The sequence below is a fragment of the Sinocyclocheilus rhinocerous genome, unplaced genomic scaffold (genome assembly GCF_001515625.1).
Source record: "Sinocyclocheilus rhinocerous isolate Xijiao unplaced genomic scaffold, SAMN03320098_v1.1 scaffold115, whole genome shotgun sequence".
In the NCBI taxonomy this organism is placed as follows: Eukaryota; Metazoa; Chordata; class Actinopteri; order Cypriniformes; family Cyprinidae; genus Sinocyclocheilus; species Sinocyclocheilus rhinocerous.
Window position 1 is genome coordinate 1,106,654 of NW_015650001.1, and position 21,403 is coordinate 1,128,056.

A 21,403-nucleotide genomic window follows, 5' to 3' on the forward strand; every position below is an offset into this window, starting at 1 on the left:
GAGATCGATTGCGGCACCTCTGGGGTCCCCTGCAACTTGGAAGTGAGAGAAAGCTTATCGCTCAATATCATTCTGGAGACAGCTTCCTCCTGTCTTTAACCTTCGCACAGCTCTTTCCCGTCCACTGCCGCTACGCCTCCTACATCCGACATGCATGTCCAATACCGACTGGCTCATCATTCCCTGTGGCCTCACCTGCGCTCCAACTACTGACCTCCTCTAAAAATCCATCCGCTCTGTAATACGTGGAGAAAGATATCCGTTAACATTCTCATTCATCTCAAATGCAGCTGCTCAGCTCAGGGATTTTCAAACTGGGGTCCGGGACCTCCGGAGGAGTTGTAAAGTTGAGGTGACTTTAGCAAAATTTAGTTGGCAAATAAAGGTCTAATGTCAATAGTATAGCGTTCATGCAGAAGTCATTTTCAAACCAAGTATGTTTCTGTTGTTGGTCAACAGGCTAATTTATGTGAACAAATTGTAGCTGCTGTGAAATATTGGGAGAAATATTTTGCCCTCAAATGACATCTGGATTTAGCCCAAGGAAATTGCCATACAACGGAAAACACAACCGCACCTTTCCAGAGTTTGCTGAAAAAAACAACAAAAACAAAGAAAATTAAAATTTATTAAAAATTTGCAACAATATTATTTATTTATTATTTTGTATTATTATTTTTTTTTTTGTAGTAGTAGTAGTAGTAGAATGGACAATGCTTTGTCTCCATATCGCACTTTCCATTTTTCTCACCAAGCATACAATCAATCTTAAAATATATACCTGGCTTTATTTTTTAGGAAGTAGGTCCTTTGCAAGAGAATCATCACATAAAAAAGTCTAAAAACCTGTCTTAGTTGGCGCTCAACCAACATGATTTGAAATCTGTCCCAAACCATTCACTTGCTGCTATGCTGAGCTGTGAAGTCACATAAAGCATAGGGAAGGTCCATTATATAGTTTTAAGAGTCCTCTGAAGAGCTGGCCATTGGTAAAATATCTTCAAGAATATTTCTGACTTATATGTAATTTGCAAAAAATTTTATTTCATCAGAGTATGCATACATTTACATGGAGAAAGATACATTTTGCCTACAGATGATGTACTTCTAACATCTACTAACAGGGGCTAACTAGTCAAATCTTGGCCCTCTGGTCAACCCTAAATGCAGTCCACATTTAATGCCGATAAGTGCCCAATTGAGGGCTAGAAGTCAACAAAATTCGCCACCCAGCGGTCTGCACATTTTGCCTCCACCCAAAAACATGAACTCAAGGTCCATCAAACACATCCATACACCTCCACCTCCAGTCCCCCCTTAATGCAGTCCGCATTTAACGGCAGTAAATGCCCAATTGAGGGTTAAATGTCAACAGCATTCGCCACCCACTGGTCTGTGCGTTTGCCTCCACCCAAAGACATTAACTCAAGGTCCATCAAACACATCCAACACCTCCACCTCCAAGTCTTCCACTCTTCCTCTGCCTCTCATATCCACTTCTCGCCTCTTTCCACTGTCTGTTATCTGTCCGGGCTGTGTTCGACTACAAAGATCCACCTTTCCATTGCCACTCCTTCCCTTGCCTTTGATTTTCTGTCCATCAAGGGGGCGTGGATTAGTGCTCTCTTGTTTATCTGCTCGTCTGTTTTATCTATCTATCAGCAAGGCCTCCGCTGGGCGGCTGCGGCCTCCTCTACGCATTAATCCCGTATCAGCCCGGCGCCCATCCATCAGCCTGCTGTCTATCACGTCAGATCCATCATCCGCCCATCTGTCTCCCACTGCCCACGTGAACCACCGGATGAAGGGATAGAGCGAGAAAAGTGCAGGACAGAGATGAAACGGAGGAGAATAGAGGGGTGGAGATGGGTTCTGCTACGCCAGCGGGCCTTCTTCCACCCTCCCCCATCTGCCCGAGCACGTACAGTGAGCTTTGCATGTCCCGACATGCTTATTACCTCCTCGGTTTGTTCCCCTGTAATTTGTTTGTTTGTTTGTTTTTCCTTTCCCTTGCTTGTTAATTCTAGCCAATGGGAAAGGCGCCAGTGGAGGGAAAAGCTCAGAATGGGTCATAAAACCCATCAAGCCCTGGTGCAGCTGGAATCTGCCTCCGCTTCCCCTCCTCCACCCCCTTCCCCGCCAGCTAGGGATTCAGCACAAAAGATTACTGCCCTGAAAAAGGCTTGATATCTGGGTGCACGAGGGTCAGGTTGATTGCTATTTATACACAAGGACGTTTAAGTGCAGAGGAAGAGGAATCTAAGAACACATGCTGGGTGGGTCTATGCACCGCTGCATTGATGCACAATGCAGCACAGGTGCAAAGACAGGTGTGCACATGGCCGAAAGGAAAGGTGACTGCGAGAGGATTGGGTTAGGAGTGTGAGAACGAATCGGAAAGAAACGACAGGCCCCCACGCTGCCGACTTTGTCCGATGGCCCCTGTACATCCCCCCGATGGCCCTGTATGCAGCGGCCCCGGCTCTGTAAAACGACTCTCGCGGTGTTCTAAGCACTGAAAGAGAAAACAAGCATCTCCAAACAAATGTGTCTCTTCCACAAATGAATGAGAGCAGACAGCTGTCAGGAGCAATCCATATCCATCCTCAGTTAAGCAAAGCTAATTAGTTCCACAACTGGGTTTCCTGTCCCACTCAGAGACGCGGCAGTCTGACAGAGCTCCCTATACGGGACGTGGGATCAGTGACTCATGTGTCAGCCCATTTTACGGCAAAATTTCTGTGCACGAGCGGCTGCGTGTGAGAAATCGTGCCTTTTGACTTGTGCCCGAGTGTATGCGTGTGTGTGTTTGCAATTTAGAGGAGGGTGACTATACAAGTGTGAAGGTGCCTTGTTATAAATTGGTTGCCTCTAAAATATAAAAGATTGCAGTGTTTAACAGATGCAATCACCAATCAAGGCTGGCACAAACACACACCTACACACTCATTTACATGCGCACACTTACCTACACACAAGAACGCAACATCACGCTCGAAGAATCAATCCCTTTCTCAGACAAATAACAGAATAAAGAGTGTGGATACCCCGATCGATATTGTACCTTCAAAGCATTAGAGTTCATCACCATGTCGAGCTCTGCATAGCCGCATGACCCTCTGTTTGAGCTGAAACTACATTAATTCAGGCGATCGATATAAGCAATCTTTGGAAGAAATCAAGCCAGCGCGAAAACAAGAATCCATGGGAAAAGAAGGATGACTCATTTTAACAAAAAATTCCGAGGTACTTAAATGCCAAGTGTTTTATTTGCACCTGGGTGCCAGCCGAGACCATGACTGGGCAAAAAGAATGATTAAGACATTGTAAAGCCACTGAAAAGTGTATGCGATAGTTCTAATAGGAAGACCGTATCATTCATTCATGTGTTTGCATTCAATCAATCAGAATGTAGCTTCTGTTTTAAAGGTCCTCTAACAACTGCCTTTCGTTGCATCATTTGCCAGCGCCCCTTATCAACCCACCACCACCAGTTTGATAAAAAAAAGGTCATTATATTATTTTACTAAGTATAACTAAATATATCTGATCAATGTAATTAAAAATAATTATAAATAATAGGTTTTAAAATATATATAAATTAAATAATTATTATAAAATATAATTTAATACTTCAAAACATAAAATCAGTATATTATTAGAATATAAAATATCTCTTTTCTATTTGAATACATTTTAAAAAGTAATTTATTCCTGCAATGACAAAGCTGAATATTCAGCATTGATTACTCCACTTTTCAGTGTCACATGATCCTTCAGAAATTATTCAAATAAAATCATTTTAAAATAATTTGTATCCATTTCTTATTATTAATTCCAATGTTGAAAACAGTTGTGCTGCTTAACATTTTTGTGGAAACCATGACACATTTAGTTTATAATTATTTTAAAAGTTCTAAAGATCAGCATTTATTTGAAGTAGAAGACATTATAAATGTCTTTACTATCACTTTGATCAACTATTTGCTTATTGATTAAATTAATTTCTTTAAGTATTTAGGTATTTTAAATTAATTGCAATTTAAAATAGTATAAAGCATACAATTAGAAAAGCATTAAAATAACACGCACATCCTTTAGCTAAGAGACACCATTCATATGCACAATAACACACTGTGGCTCCTACATTGGGCCGCACACAAGACTCATCTCTGCCAGGTCGTTAAATACAGTGGTTTGCACTGGTTATAATGAGGTCAACAGCATCTATAATGTCTAATAGCACATCAGCCAGGAGTTAGACAGCTGATACAGTGTTGACATTAGATTGCGACAGCATGTAAACTGCATGGATATTAGTCCTGTGCATGGACTGGAGGGCATTGCTATGGTCATGTGGATTTTGCATAGGTCAGCAGGTGCTTTGCTGAGGGGCAGCGCTGCGCATTGATTGGACAGTGCACTCATTATGGGATGTGCTGCCGTCAAGGCATGCTAGCTTCTGTTCAGAATGTTTGGCGCAATTGTATGAGCTGGGAATCACTAGCAATCTATAGAAATGGTGGTATGGTTCAAACAGATATCCATGCTTCAGTTGCATTGTAAATACCTTTTTCTTTCCAAAGCCGTGACATGACACAGATGACATTAAAGAAATAGCTCACCCAAAAATGGAAATTTGCTGAAAGTTTATTCAGGCCATGCAAGATGTAGATGAGTTTGTTTCTTCATCAGAACAGATTTGGAGAAATTTAGCATTCCATCACCATTGGATCCTCTACAGTGAGTGGGTGCCGTCAGAATGAGACTCCAAACATCACAATAATCACAGATAAAAAACATCACAATAATCCACACATCTCCAGTCCATAAATGATTGTCTTGTGAAGCGCAAAGCTGCATGCTTGTAAGAAACAAATTCATATTTGTAAGAAGCATATTTCTCTCCTTATTCAGATGAGATGACTTTTTCACTGGTGAAAGCAATATTATGGATTATGTTCTAGCTAGGAGCAATGGTTTGAAGTTAAAATTACTTGTGGATTATTGTAATGCTTTTATCAGTTTGGACTCTCGTTCTGACGGCACCCATTCACTGCAGAGAATCCATTTATGAGCAAGTGACGCAATGGTACATTTCTCTAAATCTGTTCCAATGAAGAAGCAAACTCATCTACATTTCGGATGGACTGAGAGGAAGCACATTTTCAGCACATTTTCATTTTTTGGGTGAACTATTCCTTTTTAAGGACTGAAAATAGCTACATATTGCCGGAGAAATGGAACGATCCTTTTAGAGTAAACATCTTTCATCATTCATCCAAAAAAAAAAAAAAAAAGTGTGTGGATATTAATACACTGCCTTGTTTGTTCCAAATCTGCTTGTGTTAAAAGTAATGTCAGCGTCATAGGTTGCAACTCACAGTGAACCACATAATCTGCTGCCATTAGCCGCCCAGCTGTTTCAGCCATTGCATGTGCATTTGCACTGTCGCTCGGCTGCGCGATGAACATTTTTTTGCTCTATTTATGATGAATATACAGTACTAGACAGATGCGACAGAAGTGCAGGCACATTTGTTTTGCTGTAAAGTGATGTGCGCTAGTGGGGATGTTACAGAGTTTTCAATCATATTCGGTTCAGTGTTGTGTTCAGCTTAGGTGCTCTTAGCAGTCCCTTACCGGCACTGAAATACTATTGTAACTAACTGATGGAAATGTCACATACTGGATAATCTATCAGAGGAGTGAGGAAATCTACATCATTTGTAATGCAGCTATCGCAGCTGCACTTATAGCTTTTATAAATGCTTCCAGGCAACTATTTTCTAGCAAATAAGACGGTTTGTTTCATAGAAATCATAGTTTAAAAAGACCAAACAATGAAAATTGTGATTACTTGTTGTGGCTATTGTGGTTTTACTTCAAATACCACCATTAAACTGTGGCTGGTTTAGTACATTTCTATGTCAGGCTGTAATTTTAGAACAACAATTAAAATGGTACAAGACTACCAAAAAGAGAGAGACTGAGATTGAAAATCCAAAATGCATCATTTACGAAATTTAATAATCAGTTATAATTAGACTAATAATTAACAGATGATAAGTATCTACAATTGAGAATAAAATGGCACACTTTAACTCTTTCCCCGCCATTGACGAGTTATCTCGTCTTTTACAAGAAAACGCTTCCCCGCCAAAGACGAGTTTTTACGGCTTTTCGTGTTTTCACTGTTATACACTCGGGGGTGCTATTACGCATCTTCTGAACGAGTACAAAACCTCCCGAACAAAAACACACGTGAACAGGACGGAGAAACGAGCGATCTCTTATGTAAACAGATGCATATGAAAAATAATGCGATCATCAGCAATGGCAGCATATAAATGAAAACTGCATAATGTTACAGAGTAAAATGTTGATCCAGGAAGTGGTATATGTCTGTGCAAGCTTTGGAGGTGTTGATGGAAGCGATTTACTGGATATATGCTTTGATAATCGTACTGAATATTACCCAGATGTAGTTGTTGATGAAAATGGGATTTTCTCACCTTTTTGCTCAAAATTATGCATTTTTATGAAACCTACCTATATTCAAGTGTTGACAAAAAAAGAATGCTGAAAAAAAAAACCTTTAAGTGTCATTATTCATATTTGTATGTGTCCATTTGAGCAAAGTAAGTCAAATGTTATTTTCTTGCTTAATTTCTGGTATATTATGTCTATATTCTGGACTATTTTAAGTTACTCCGTTATTCTGTTTATATCTGCAGCTTCACTCATAAGCCAAACCTCCTTGTTTCCCTAGATGCATCTCTCTGACTTTAGCATGCTCACGACTACTGAAGTCTGATTCTGTCTGCGCTGTTTGAATGAAGAATGTTCAATAAAGACTTTGAATCTTCTTCGTGCCGTCAGACTGTGAGCTATGACTGATGGCCCTGGGGGGGCTGTTCACTCAGGACACGTTCTTGCGTTCCATATGTGCTATTTTTTAATTGTTCATGTTTGTAAACAAGCACCAGATGGATATCTCACTGTATTTTCAGCATCTTGCAACATTAATGTCATAACTATGTCAAGTTAAAAAATTTGAGTTAATGCTAATTCTAAAACAGTGAACCCATAATTGACACAAAAAAGGTTATTTTATAATTATGAGAAGCATAAAATGTCTACATACAGTTATAATTCCTGCAACACAGATGCAGGTAACATAGGTTATGATTCATCAGTGAATACCCAGTTTCATAATAAAAAGTTTAAACATCATCTGAAGCTGTTTATTTGTTGGCAAATTAGATATTGATGTGTCAGTGGAGAGGAACTGAGCTGGTATCGTACCGAAGCCAGTGTTGGTTTGGAGCCAGTCTTACTCTAATGAGTCCATCTTAAGAGTGTGTGCCGTGAAAGACTTTTTGCTCTTTCTCTCCCTCTTTTGGGTGTGAATTATTCTTCCTCTGCTCTCTTTTTTCTTCCTGCTGTGTTTTGACAGTGCCTCTTGTTTTCTTTCTTTTTTTTCCACACTGCCCTTCCACTTCTCTTTCCAAGGGCTCCCTCCTGCCCCCCTCCATCCCTCTCTCTGCAAACAGGCAAACAAACAGCTACCTTTAGTCCCTGGCTGGTTAGCTGTGGTGCCTCCTCCCTCAGCTCAGAGAACTCCCTGATAAACACACACACGCAAACCAATACACATGACCCCCAATATATCTGAATTCTGCTGGGAGAACATGCTAACAAATGACCAGGCATGACATAACACTGCAGTTATCATGCCTATTGATCTGCATTGATCAGGCCAGGTCTATCACTACATGACAGTGAAACTCGATTTAGTGACATATGTGGTATGTGCATGAGTGTTACTGAAACTTTTTTTTAATTTGCAGAATAATAGGCAGTAGGTAAACATCACCTTAGAAACCGACAAATTTCACCAAAAATGTACTGACTGACTGACTTATTTATTATAAATACTATTACTATAGTTTTGTTTAGCTAAGTGTGCCAAAATCATTTTAATTTATTCTAGTTTTAATTAAATAATAATAATTATTATTATTATTATTTAAATATTACTATTACTGTTATTTTATTAAATATCATTTTAAAAACCTGTGAATGTGGTTTCATTTTGCTAATTGTGCCAAAATTATTATTTAATTTAATTCACTTACATTGTTGTTGTTGTTGTTGTTATTATTATTATTATTATTCATAATCCATTTATTAATAGGCTATTCATTTTTAATTCATTATATTTTACCAAGTATGAAACATCACTTTAGAAACCAAATTTACTCATTTATTTGCACACTTGTGGATGTAGCCTCATTCTGCTATGTGTGCCAAAATTATTATTTAATTTTATTCAAGTTTTAATTAAATTAAATTGTAAGACTAATAAAATAATAATAATAATAAAATAATAATAATAATAATAATAATTATTATTATTATTATTATTATTAGTAGTAGTAGTAGTAGTAGTAGTATTTTATTATTATTATTATTATTACCTGTGACCAGCTAGCTGAGAACCTTCACAGTCCAAGGAAAAATCAACTTTGCCAAGTTAGCCAAGATTTACCTGACTTCTGCAGACATTCTTAGCTATTTCTCCCCAAATATAGCAGGTTAGAAACACACACGGCATAAATGTTCAGTAGGAAGACTATGATTAAGTCTATCTGGGAGTTCTGTTGAACGTCTGTGAGCTATTATTATTATTAAGGTCTGTAAGCTATTATATTCAACACTCTCTCCTGCTCCCTCCATCACCTGCACAACTCCGTTCAGCTTGACTTCCCTCTCCAGGCCGGCGCTCACGCGGGGAGCTGACTGACAGGATGTGAACGGAATGATGCACGACTGACATTTCGTATCCCGTCGAGTGAATTCTTCCATTTCGTTTTCAAATGAACGTTTTCAAGGAATTTCACTCAAACCAAATCGCCGTGGAATTCTACATACAGATTTGTACGAGGACGAGGCAGAAGTGGATTAGTACAGTCCTGTACCGCTCGTACGTGCATTATATATACACAGCACCGTTTCATAACTTCCAACACAGAATGCAAAATTACGAGCTATAGTTGCTTGTTCAGCCGGCGGCAGATGGCAACACCCTTTTATGTGATGATCAGTGAAACGATTCTGGCTTTCCCTTTAGCTGTTAAATCTGTATGAAACGGCATCCTAGTTGGGAAAAAAAAATTCCACAGCAGGAGCAGCCTCGTGTCTTGTTAAATATGTTGGATAACCAGAGCTGTTTTGGACAGCTTCTCAGAAGCGGCAAAAAGGCGCTTTTAATTGGGGAATGTCTTGGCCTGGATGGATTGTGATATTAAGCAATCACACAGTGGTATTGTGTTGGCGACAGAAGTGGGTGTGAAGCCATTTTGAAAAGCTTTAGCTGGCAAAGCCACTTTTGACAGCAATAGCCCAAGTAAATTGACCCCGTATCTCAGCGCTCCATTGATTGGGCCCTGTTTTAGCCTTTCACAGCTGTAAACCGACGCAACCCACACCCCCTCGCCGAGTCGATAGACATGATCCAAAGACAGCAGCCAAACAATCCGCTATCTGTCCAGACGGACCCATTCGGCTAATTTAACATGCACTCAATTTATGAAAAAGAGCTCTCATTGATTTTTCTATTCATATGCACTTGTTGATCAAGACATTCCATTGTGCTCCACGATCACGCCGACGGTTCCCGATCGGTGGCGTACAGAGGTGCGCACTCCTCCTTCCCTGGTTCCATATGTAGTTGGAGGTTTTTTCCACCGTGCTTTCTGAAACTCGCACAAAAGCCTTGATGCCTGGCGCCTGCAGTTACAGGCTGCTGCATTCATCCGCACATTCAGAACAGCACTTCACCACACAAAGGCCGCGACTCAGGCCCAGTCTCGAAAGGGATGCCCAGTTCCTGCTGCTTTTGTGCCTTTTCACAACAACTGGGACAGTTGCGACAGCATCCACACAAATTCCTTTCTATATTTCGCTATGTCTCACCCAGCGAGTTGCAAAAAACCCCTTCATTCAGTAATGAGCAGTCTCATAATGCAATGACTGTCTGTCAACACATAATGAACTAACTGAAGAAAGGCCAAGGTTGTTGCGACTAAACAGACATATGAAATATTTGCAAACAATCTTTTGCGCCAAAACTATTCACACTGATTTTGATGCCAAATTTGTCACTCAATGAAACAGTTCGACTACCTTAATGAATTGTATTCACTTCAAACAACTACAAAAGTCATCCAAAATAAAAAAAAAGACTAAAACTGTTTCTGCTATACAAAATTTACCAACATATGCTTACATTGTATTTTACGGTGATGCTGTTACAGTGTAATTACACAAATATACACTGAGTGGTATTAGTGAACTGCATGTACTTACTATACAGCAAAGGTTAGGGTTAAGGTTTGGTTTAGGTTAGTCATTTGTAATTATGCATAATTTATTGTTATTACTGTAGTAAGTGCATATTATATATATAACTGTCACATTCAAATAAAGTGTTACCATACCGTTTTTTCCTGATTAAAACTGCTGCATTTCATTGAAATGTTTTAAATAGATAAGAATTGTGTTGTAAAATGTACAAAAGTAAAGAGTTTGCACTAAAAAAGTAGTAGATTGCATAATTCTGTTTCAAAGTATATATATATACATGTAATTATGCATACTTTACTGTTTTTACTATAGTAAGTACATGTAACGCAACAAGGACACTGTAAAATAAAGTGCTATTTTAAAACTCTATCAATAGTTAAAAATATAAAAACGATGGTAAAATATATTTTGCACTGAAATCTGATGACGATTTATTCATGTTTGCTTTAGCTACTTTTTCAAAACAAAGCCTTGAATGCTGCAGTGTCCATATGGACCTCAGCGGACACTCCCTCTGAATGGGCCTTTACAGGAAGCTACAAGCTGCAAAAATCTTACACTACTGGATGATTGACAGCATAACAATACCCTAACCCTGTGGGGGTCCAGAGAGCAAGAGATACGGAGAACCAGACAGAGAGAAAGGAGGAGAACAGAACGAGACAAAGGTCTGAATCTGTTCTAAAAAGGAGAAAGAAAGAAAAAAACAGTAACAGAAAAAGCAAAGGCCTTGTGCACTCATGAGACGCTGACGCACTGAACAAGAAAAAATGAAAATTATATGTCCTCTCAGCAGCTGGCCTAGACCATCTGCACACACCTTTGCTTAATGCAGCTAAGTGCACTTGACGAGGATAGAAAACTGAGAGACGGTATGATTCAAAGGAGCGTTAAATGCCGTGAACAAGCGCTCTCCATAACTTTCAAACCAGAAGGTCAAACTAGGACAATGTGCAAGTCCCAGTTCTCAAAGGTTTTGTTTGTTTAAAGATATACGGAAGAAAATAGTGGGGAAATGTCAAACTGTTAGTGGAAAGCACACAGAACAAGCTTCGCCACTGAATAAAAATCACCTGAACCTTGCTGTTGCTTTCTCTGTTAGATACCCAAAAAATTCTAAATACTGTGATGCACACTTTCACATAACAAATTAATTATTTAATTAAAAATAAAAAAAATAAAGAGAATTAAATAATATTTTGGGCAAATTAATTGGATAATATTTTTAAAATAATTAAAAGAAATTGCACATTTACTATAAAAATTCAAATGATTTTCCCCCCAGTAGTCCATGAGCAATACTGCCGTATACAATTTACTTTGTACTTTGCTCCTTGTTCTTTTTTTTTTAGATTGCGAGGGAAATAAAATCATCGTTGGAAGCTTGACCATCACAGCCGTTGTTTCAAGGCACGGTAAAATGGGCTAACAAATCATGCATCTGACAATAATGTTGCTATGACTGAATCACTATGTGGATCCATATGTCAAATCCAGACCATTGCCGTGAAAGCTCTGCCAAAATAAAGATGACACAGATGCAGCCAATCTATCAAATCCTTTTCATCATACACAGGAAATGCTGAGCACTGGCCACTTTGGCAAAAGCAAAGGAGAAGCGACTCAAATAAATTTCTCCAATGATTACTGCCAAAATTTAAAAAATGGGAGCTATCATTAATATCGTGCTAATGCTTGACTATAATTCATCTGCTCGGAGCTTAGAATAATTGTTCTGACACTCGGACAGAGACGCATAAATCCTTCGCTCTGTTCAGAAAGAGTGTTTGGCAGTGAACCAGTCCTGAAGCGGAGCACTGGCATTTTAGACCTAAACCAACATCAAGAGGCTTCGGCTCGCACCGAGGCCTGACGTTTAAAATGGAACCTGCTGCTTTGAGGAGATTCAACTTTGGTCCAGTTGTGTCCATTTACCTAAATGTCACCCAGCCGTTCACTTTTCCTACCAGCAGAAAGCAATGTGCTCTTCTGCATAGACTCGACTGTGTCCTTGTGATTTACCTTAATGTGTGTAAATATAGAGACATTAATGCTTATATTACTGCTCACGTAGGCCTGTTCATTCAAGACATGCAAAGGTCAAGCACTGGATGATTTTATACCATGTAACACTAGAGTGCTTTAATTCGAGGTTTCTCGCAGGCCTATAACATATAATTAGATATTAATGGTAAAACGCGCCTTTTCAGGACAGAAATGTGATATAGACGATACATGATAGAGGTATAAGAAGCCATGATCTTTCTTAATCTCTGTATGGCTCCTCATTTCATGATATCTCATTACGTCCATTTAAATAAAGGTTAGCTCAAATAAAACTGCGTAACTTATTCTGTCAGCGTTTATTGCGTTGCAGTAAGTACCTGCAAAATGTGCTCAAATATTTTAATACGATTTCTGACTGAAAACAAAACAAAACAATAGCGAGTCATCTCTAAATGCTAGCTAATTTACACGCACACATATGTGTAGCTACTTTACAAAATGTTTGCTCATTTTGAGCAAACGCGCGAGCGTTTATTTGTGTCTGACGCATCAGGAGCGCGCGCGTGGTCTATATCCATAAGCATAAAACATCAATAAAACACCAATAAATAAACCTCGTTACATGCCAGAGGCGACAGAGATATCCGTGCCGAGTCCTCCTGCAGCATATCCAAACCATCATAAAAACCCTCGGCTCCATACCTTGCTGCGTTTCCTCCTGTTCTTCAGTGAATCTCGTTCATTCTTCAGTCCTCCTGTTGTTTATCTGTCGGTTTCTCCTTCTTCGTGCGGATGCATGCAGATTAAAAACGAATAGCCCGGAGCAGTCCAGAGAATTAACGGAGGGAGACAATTCGTGATAAAGACGCACAAAACGACGAAAAACAATCCGACATGTTCAGTTACTACTCAAATGACCGCACTCGCGTCAAAATCCTAACAAAACAACAACTCGCATTGTCATGCGATGTCTGCGTCTCCCCAGATCCAAGAAGCAAAACAAAGACGCGCAGAAACGTCAGGAGTGGACGCTGGAAAGCCCGTAAGTGTTCATATTGGATTCCTTGTCGTATTTAACACACACATTAGTGCAAAAATGAAAGGTTGTGGTGTCGACCCATGTGTCCTCCCGCCTCGAAAGCAGCAGTCGCTCTGACTCCCTCCGTCTGAAGAAGCGTAACGTCGATGTATCTCTCTCTCACGGCACACCGACTGACTTCTTATCAGAACCCTATCTAAATTAATAAACTATATACAGGTTTATTAATTTGCACCCTGCGTGACCGTGCGCAAAATGACAATGTATTATTGATCAGTCTCAAAGACTGATTCATTGACTGATTCAACCTGGTAAATAATTAAGGACTTGCTTACATGCAGCTTATTTTTAAAGGCTGCTATATTTAAACTAATACTGTAGCTGTTGTGAATATGAAGGTCTCCTGACTGAGCCGACAAATGTCTTGAAGTCTGCTGTCCAGCATGGTGTGGTGGGGTAATACTGTGTGATTATTCAGATGGTTTTCGGTGTGGGACGCCTATCAATTGAGCGGGATTGCGCGTATATGAAAGGGGCGGTGCTTGTGTCGGGGGAGTGGTTTGTCACAGGTGATAATAATCCTCAAGTCTACACTCCTTCTAGACAGACAAACATCTTTAAAAAAAAAAAAAAAATCCTAATTGACTTTTTTCTTTTTTTTTCCCCTCACAAAACATATGCTTAAAAATCACTTGTTAAACTACTATTGCAAAGGGTTAGTTAGCCAATATTTATTAAGAACACAGATTTTAAAATAATAATCACAATGCAATAATTAGGTCTACTACACATTACTATGGATGTATAGTAATGAATTATACATGTAACACGGAGACTGTAAAGTGCTACATTATCTTTTTGAAATCAATTTTAATCAAGAGTCACTATAGTCTAATCATTACTGAGAGATGTGGTCAATAAAGATTAAATCTATTTTTTAAAAATTAATTCTCACACACAAATGAGTTATACAGTATATAGGCTGCATATACCAATTACAGTTGGCCTATGCTAGTGTCCTCTGTGACAGCCTGTTTCGTTAAGATTCAGTGTTGACCTTAAGGGATTTGGTTAGTGCTCTATTTGAAGGGCAGTCGTGATCACATTAACTGTCAAATCAGAGGAAACTGGCTCAAAGTCAACAGGATAGCCTACATTTTCCTTTCATTACCAAATGACTATTTTCAATAGTTCTGGCCAGAGCAACGGACCATTTTCCCTGACATGAGAGCAGCAATATGTGCTCAGACTTTTGATTTTCTTAGATAATCTATGAGGATTTAATGTCCTCTCTGCTTCCTATTACACTTGCCATCCCAATTTCATAAGCACACACTCATATGCATTTTTGGCTATGTATTCAACTAATATCACACAAACAAAACTGATGTTGTTTAGATTATCAGGTAATCACAGTCGTGCTGATATTATTATTGCCTTTTAAAAACAATTCAGTAAGTTAAAGTAATATTGTATATAACTTACATTTTAGTCATCATATCACCAGTAACTCTATCTATTTTTGTCCCACCAACAAATATGGTTACAAACTAAGTCAGAATCAGTCGTGAAGCGGTCGTGTAATGGCATTCCAGAATCAATCAGTGTTTGAATGAATCGACTGAGTGAATGATACAGTGAGTCACTTATAACCTTTCACATTCCCAATTCATATACGACTGATTCTTGTTGTTAAAATAAGAGCCGTGGCTCTTAATTGATAAAAGCCATACATTTTTAGTTTGGAAATAAAAATACTAAAAATAACACCAAACAAGTAGCGCAAATTCAAGCAGTTCTTTTTTCAACTGTTAAGTGTATCCATATAGAATTTAATAACTTTAATGTAAATGAAGTGTATGCATCTATAGCACTAGGAATAGAGGGGGGGGGTATAGTAGCGAAGTAGTACTATCCTATAGTAATATTCATTAGATAATAATATAATATCTATATTACGCAGCAACTCCACTGTGAAATGCTGACTTGACCATTTGCATTGTAAAACTGATCGCTCAGCTGCATATTCCAGACATGTTTATATGTTTGTGACCTTGCATCCTGCTGTTCCTAAAGAGTGGGCTCCAAAATAGGATGGAAAACTGTTCTCTAACCAATTGATGTTAAGTACATTTACTAAAATTGGTTAAAACATGTCAAATGCTGTGTTTTGTCCAATCATAGCCTTGAGATTTCAACTGTGAAAAGTGCAACCTAAATAGGTACGATTACTAGATAAAAATACAAACTATAAATCTGACAGAGGTGAAATGCTGGAAGAGATTGGTGGTTATCTAAGCTCTCTCAATCCATCCATCCACACATACACATAACCATAAATAACTTCCTAAACATGAAAATGTGTCATAGAAAGTTTGTAATAGAACATCTCTGCTCAATTTGAGTTTAGGGACACAAGGCATATCAATACCATATCAGCAGATATTAATAATATAAATTATATATTACATTTAATTGATCTTAAATTAAAATAATAGATAATACAACTGCAAAGATAATACAAATACAAAACACAGTAAATAAGCATGTGCATTTAAATATCCAATATTTTAATTTACTGTATAGTGTACATTTATTTGTACATGCTCATTTCCCCTATTTTTCATATATATTACCTTTGCTGTCATCTAACACTCACATGGTATTATTTTAAAAACACATCTTTGCTTTGAAAAATGCAAGACGTGGGCAGTGTGATGGGGGAAAAACGCAAGGTTTCGATACACGTTTTTTTTTTTTTAAGTTAACGCATTTTATCTTGAGCGCTGCATTTTTAGAATACTGTGTCATGCACAACATACTGCAAAAGACGCAGGCACCACTAACTCACCCGTCTAGCGCAAGTTAGAAAAGAAAAACAATGGTAAAGCAGCACAGTGGAATTAAAAAAATGTGTTCTCAAATTGAATGTAATTTTTTCATGCTGTACATACTATTGTTGTAATGCCTAAATGCACTTGTAGCATTCACACATTTTATTTTTAGTCTGTTTAATTCACTATTTAAAAACACATTTAAATGAATACATTTAAAAAGACAAATTTTCTCTGCAAGTATGAAGTGACATTTAGGTGTTTTTTACAGAGGTGGCATGAATGCATTTACACAGCAATTACAACTGTATAGTTTGAGGCTGAGGTGGGTGAGAGAAGGCAACATTTAGTCTAACTTTTATGAGGCATTGCATTTTTACATTCCATTTTGCGCAGGCACAGAGAAGCCTTAACTTCACTGGCTGTGTAAAGACGCCTTAATATAGAATTTCAATATCGGCCATTTATCATCAGACATACGGTAAAAAGAATGATCAGTTTGTCAGTATTGGCCAGACTTGTAATATCTATGCATCTGAGGTATCATTCATATCCAGAGCAAGATGAGTTTAATACTCATGCCCAATACAAAAAGTTTAATACTTTGATTTGGGGGATTTGAAAAAGCTCTAACCACCACTTGCAAATTACAAATTCACACATGCCTTTCTCTTTATTCAGCAAACTAGAAAAAAGCTGCAAAGGTCACTGAAATACCTGAAGAGATTCCAAGCTTCAACTTTTCTTATTTTTGTGTGACATAGTAAAAGAACACAGCGATGAGTGCCAAACTAAGAGAAGAGCTCTCCACATGTCATGTTTTTCTCCGCTTTAATGCAAAGATTTCATTAGATTCGGTATATTGATTCAGACGAGCTACATCCTGCTCATAGTGAGAGCTCATTTCAGGGAGAAATGTGACTGCTTGAGAAGAGGAAGACCCAAGAAAAGAAACATTCATACAATGGCTTTCTTAAGCTCTACTACACCACTTTAAGACCTCATCTTCCATCAGCGATCATCGATGCCCTTCATCTGACAGGTGGCTCTTCATAAATAGTAGCACCTCAAAACCTAGCCGCTACTCGCTCGCTCTCACTCTCTCTCTCTCGATCTGTTTCTCTTTCTCTTTTGCAATATGAAATAGTCCATTATCTGCTCTCAGGGCTAATTGGTGTATTAACGCCATGCTGTGGGTGACAGAGAGAGCAAGGGAGACGCTGGATGAATATGGATGAGAGAGAGTCAGAGCGTTCGTGTGCACACGAGAGAAAGACTGGGGGAGGGAGTTGTGCAGAAAGAGTGAAAATGGGAGGCCAAGGTAAATCTTTTCAGCAACACAAGTGGTTGAGAGGTGGATGGTGAAATGACGAGTGGTGGTGGGGAGGGGGGAAAAAAACGTCCAGTAGTGGCTGCGGTTTTTTTCCAGGCGGCCTTCTCTCTATCCTTCTCTTTTCCTCTCTCACCAACATTGCCCATCAGCCCAATTATCCACTTTCCGTGGCGCCAGTGCCAGCATATGGAAATGCAAATTGCACAGAGAAATGTTTTCTTTTTTTCAAAAGCAGTAGAAGGTAAGTAGCTCTCGAGGATGGGGGGAGACAGAGGAAGCGCGTGCACGCTTGTGTGTGTGCGTTGGTGGGAAGTACGTTTCTGGATGCTGTGCGTCACCTCCACATGTATTCCCAAGCGTTCCAGTTGCTTAAAGGAGTAGCTCACCCAAAAAAATGAATATTTGCTGAAACTATCCAAGATGTAGATGAGTTTGTTTCTTTATCGGAGCAGATTTGCTCAGCAATGGATCCTCTGCAGTGAATGGGTGCCGTCAGAATAAGAGTCCAAACATCTGATAAAAACATCACGATAATCCAGAAGTAATCCATGCATCTCCAGTACATCAGTTAACATCTTGTGAAAAAAGCTGCATGTTTGTAACAAATAAATCCATCAGTAAGAGGTTTTTAACTCCAAACTGTTGCTTCTGACTAAATATGCATCTTCTTTCAAGAACATTGCTTTCTCTGGTGAAAATCGAGAGAAATATATACCGATCGAGCACCATTTCCAAGTGACAGCAGTCAAAAACAGTTCTAAACAAATGTGTTGGTGCATTTTGATGTGATAGAACAACAGGGAATGGACGTTTTCACAGGAGGAAGCATTATTATGGATTATGGACTGGTATTTTTTCCAGGAAAGGCCTTAATGATGGATTTGTTTCCTACTAAATTCCTCCAAATCTCTTCTGATGAAGAATCAAACCCATCTACATCTTGGACGGCACATTTTCAGCAAATTTTCATGTTTGAGTGAAGTATTCTTTTAAATATAAACGATTACGTCCTTGCACGTGGATGCACTGCGACACACGCCCAAGCAATTTTTCTCTGCATCCTCTTCATATTCCTGCATCTCTCCCATGCAAAAGCCCGCAGGCTGCCGAGTTAGCATGCAGCTTCTAACACTTTAGGTTTACAGATCAAAGGTCCATTTCCGTTCCCTCGTGCACAACATGGAGACATGTGGCGTATGATTATTCCGATAAGCTGCTGATATCCTCCAGGGTGGAAAGGATCAAATAAGAGGCTTTGTTGTGTTCATTATGCACACTCTCTCCAGTCACCTCTCCTCACGGCTCCTCCGGAGAGCGCCGCAAAGGCGACTCCTCAAATCCGCCGCATGCTCAATTATTTTCAATTATACCCATTGGCCTCCCTTGTATCTTTTCCCGTAACTTAATTGTGATCTGAAATGACTTGTTGATTGACAGCAGAAGGCAATTGGAGGCGGCAGAGATGGTGGCCCCTCTGGTAATTATCACAGATTGGTGTCAAGCACACATATTCCACAACTCCCTCTCTATCCGACAACAGCCTTCTGAGTCAGTGCAATCACTCAGATGGGACTGAGGATGTCACAGACGGCGATATCGTAGTCATATTAAAACTCACGTATGGTGTGTTAACTGCAGTGGTTTTGTAGTAATGCAATACATAGTGCCTGCGGGGCTTTTCCCTGCAATTTCATGCTGAACTGTCTTTGATGTCTAGATGACCTTGCTTGTTACGTGTCTTTGTGAATTACATAAAGAGCAGTAAAGAAGAGCTCCTTGAAGACATTTAATCCAGGGTCATTGTGGTGCCTCATTTCTAAGGTGATGTTCTATGCTTACTCATCTTTCGCAGCTCCATCTACTAGAGAGCAGCAACCAGAGATGTGTCATGATCGTTTTGATATATTATATATCTGTATAAAGACAGAGTGGTATACTCAGGTTTGTGAGTGACTGGCAGAGCTGCAATGGACTCGTTTTCAGGTCCATGGATAGCTCAGACATCATAGTATGTTATTTCAGCACCATGGAGAGCACACTGACAGTACATTCAGTTACAAGTTGCATTCACACTTGACTTTTTTAAAGCAATGCAAAAATACTTCATATATGAAAGATATGTCATATCATTTCATTATTTTTTCGTTTTATTTATTTAGCATCAGTGCAAAAACAGCTTCACATTAGTTCAAACACTTAAAAACTGTGCCCTAACCAGACACAACATGACACAATATGATTCCACAACACATGATAAAAGGTGTCTATGTGAATAAGAGTTTTATCCCTAACCAGCCATGACAGCGATACATGACGAGAGACAGGGAATTCTATTTTTTTTACATTTCTGTGATGCCACAGCTGGGAACAAGAACATAAAAACTGTGTGTCCAATGCAGTTATTTTAGTATCATTGAGAAACAAAGAATTAGTTTTATAAAATTAGTTTTTTTTTATTATTATTTATTTCTCTTCTCATTTTAAGTTTAGTTATAGTGACTATTGTGCATTTTTTTCTCCCAGTTTTAGTTTTAGTAGACCAAGTTGAATGAAAATGAGAAATGTTGCCTTTGCAATTTGCTGAACTTTTTTTAGTTTATTTTTTCTTTTTTTTTTCAGTTTATTTTATTTTAAGCAATTAACATGTTTTTATGGTTTAGTTTTAGGTAACTTTAATAGCCCTGGTCCAGTGACAATGATAATCTCAGATACTAATTACATGCTTTATATATTCTTAAATATATTCTTAATTTTAGTTCAAACATCAATGTGAGGGACTTTAATAACCATAATGAAAGTGACAATGGAACCGCAGATCTTCAAACTAAATAAAAGGAAAATAAGACTGTTCAAACTGTGAACAAGCTAAAATATTCCATGATAAAGATTGCATGAGTCAGTGTATACATTTGAGTGTTTGTTATAAATAACATTAAAATGGTTTTATTTTCTATTAAATTGATTACGTACTTCCATTTCCATTTCATTGAGAGTGCAAGACATAGCTTGCAGAGAAACAACCCACCCATGCGCTCTTTTGATTGGCTGTGGTTTGTGATTGATTTTGTTGCATCTTGTAACCGCGTCGCGTCTGGTGTGGACAAATTGCATCTCGCTGTAATTTTATAGCGTCACGCAGGGCATAATAATATTACCCAAAGACCCAAATCAGTGAAGAATCTTGAGTGGATAAGCTACATTTAAAACTGCACTTGCCGAGCAAAATCATAACTAAACTTAACATCATGCCTAAAAACATGCTCATCCTCTTATCTTCTGAATATACAGTATTTACCATAGTCTAACAAAATCTCTATGGGATGGCACATTTCTACCATTGCACAGCATAGACCACCCAGCCCATGTTCACACAACACGGCCAATCAGGCCACTTATGTTTTGTGGTTTGCACAGATATCAGTCTATGATATTTCAGTCCTAGACATCAAACAGGTTATTCATGATAATCCGTGCATCATTCGATCATTAGTTTTTTTATTTAATATTGAAAGTAGAAAAATGAGAAAACGGCTCCTTTTTCGTTTTTTAGTTTTTTTTCCAAAAATTGAAAAAAAGAGAATTCAGCTTAAATTTTCTTTTTTCGCTCAGGGGTAGAAAAATGAATGCCAGAAAGATGCTCAAGGAGACCGTGACACGCTAAAGCAGCGCATTCTGTTGTTCTCTTTATTTTTCAAAGGCGTTTTGTAGTTATTTTGAACGTAACGTTACACAAATAAAAATATAAATTTTACCATACGACTATAAATGACAGAGTATTAAGTTATTTCCCCTCGATGGGGAAAAAATCCAAGTGAACAT

General features: G+C 38.5%; 1 protein-coding gene across 3 annotated transcripts in view; it reads right to left on the bottom strand.

Moving 5' to 3' along the window:
* The window catches only part of LOC107711219 (adhesion G protein-coupled receptor L1-like), a 173,847-nt gene extending 160,260 nt beyond the window's left edge, over positions 1-13,587 (bottom strand). For all 3 annotated transcript variants that reach the window (XM_016516159.1, XM_016516157.1, XM_016516158.1), the window contains exon 1: positions 13,081-13,587. The gene's annotated coding sequence lies outside the window, so the exon portion shown is untranslated. The remainder of the gene's footprint in view (positions 1-13,080) is intronic.
* Positions 13,588-21,403: the final 7,816 nt, after the last annotated feature.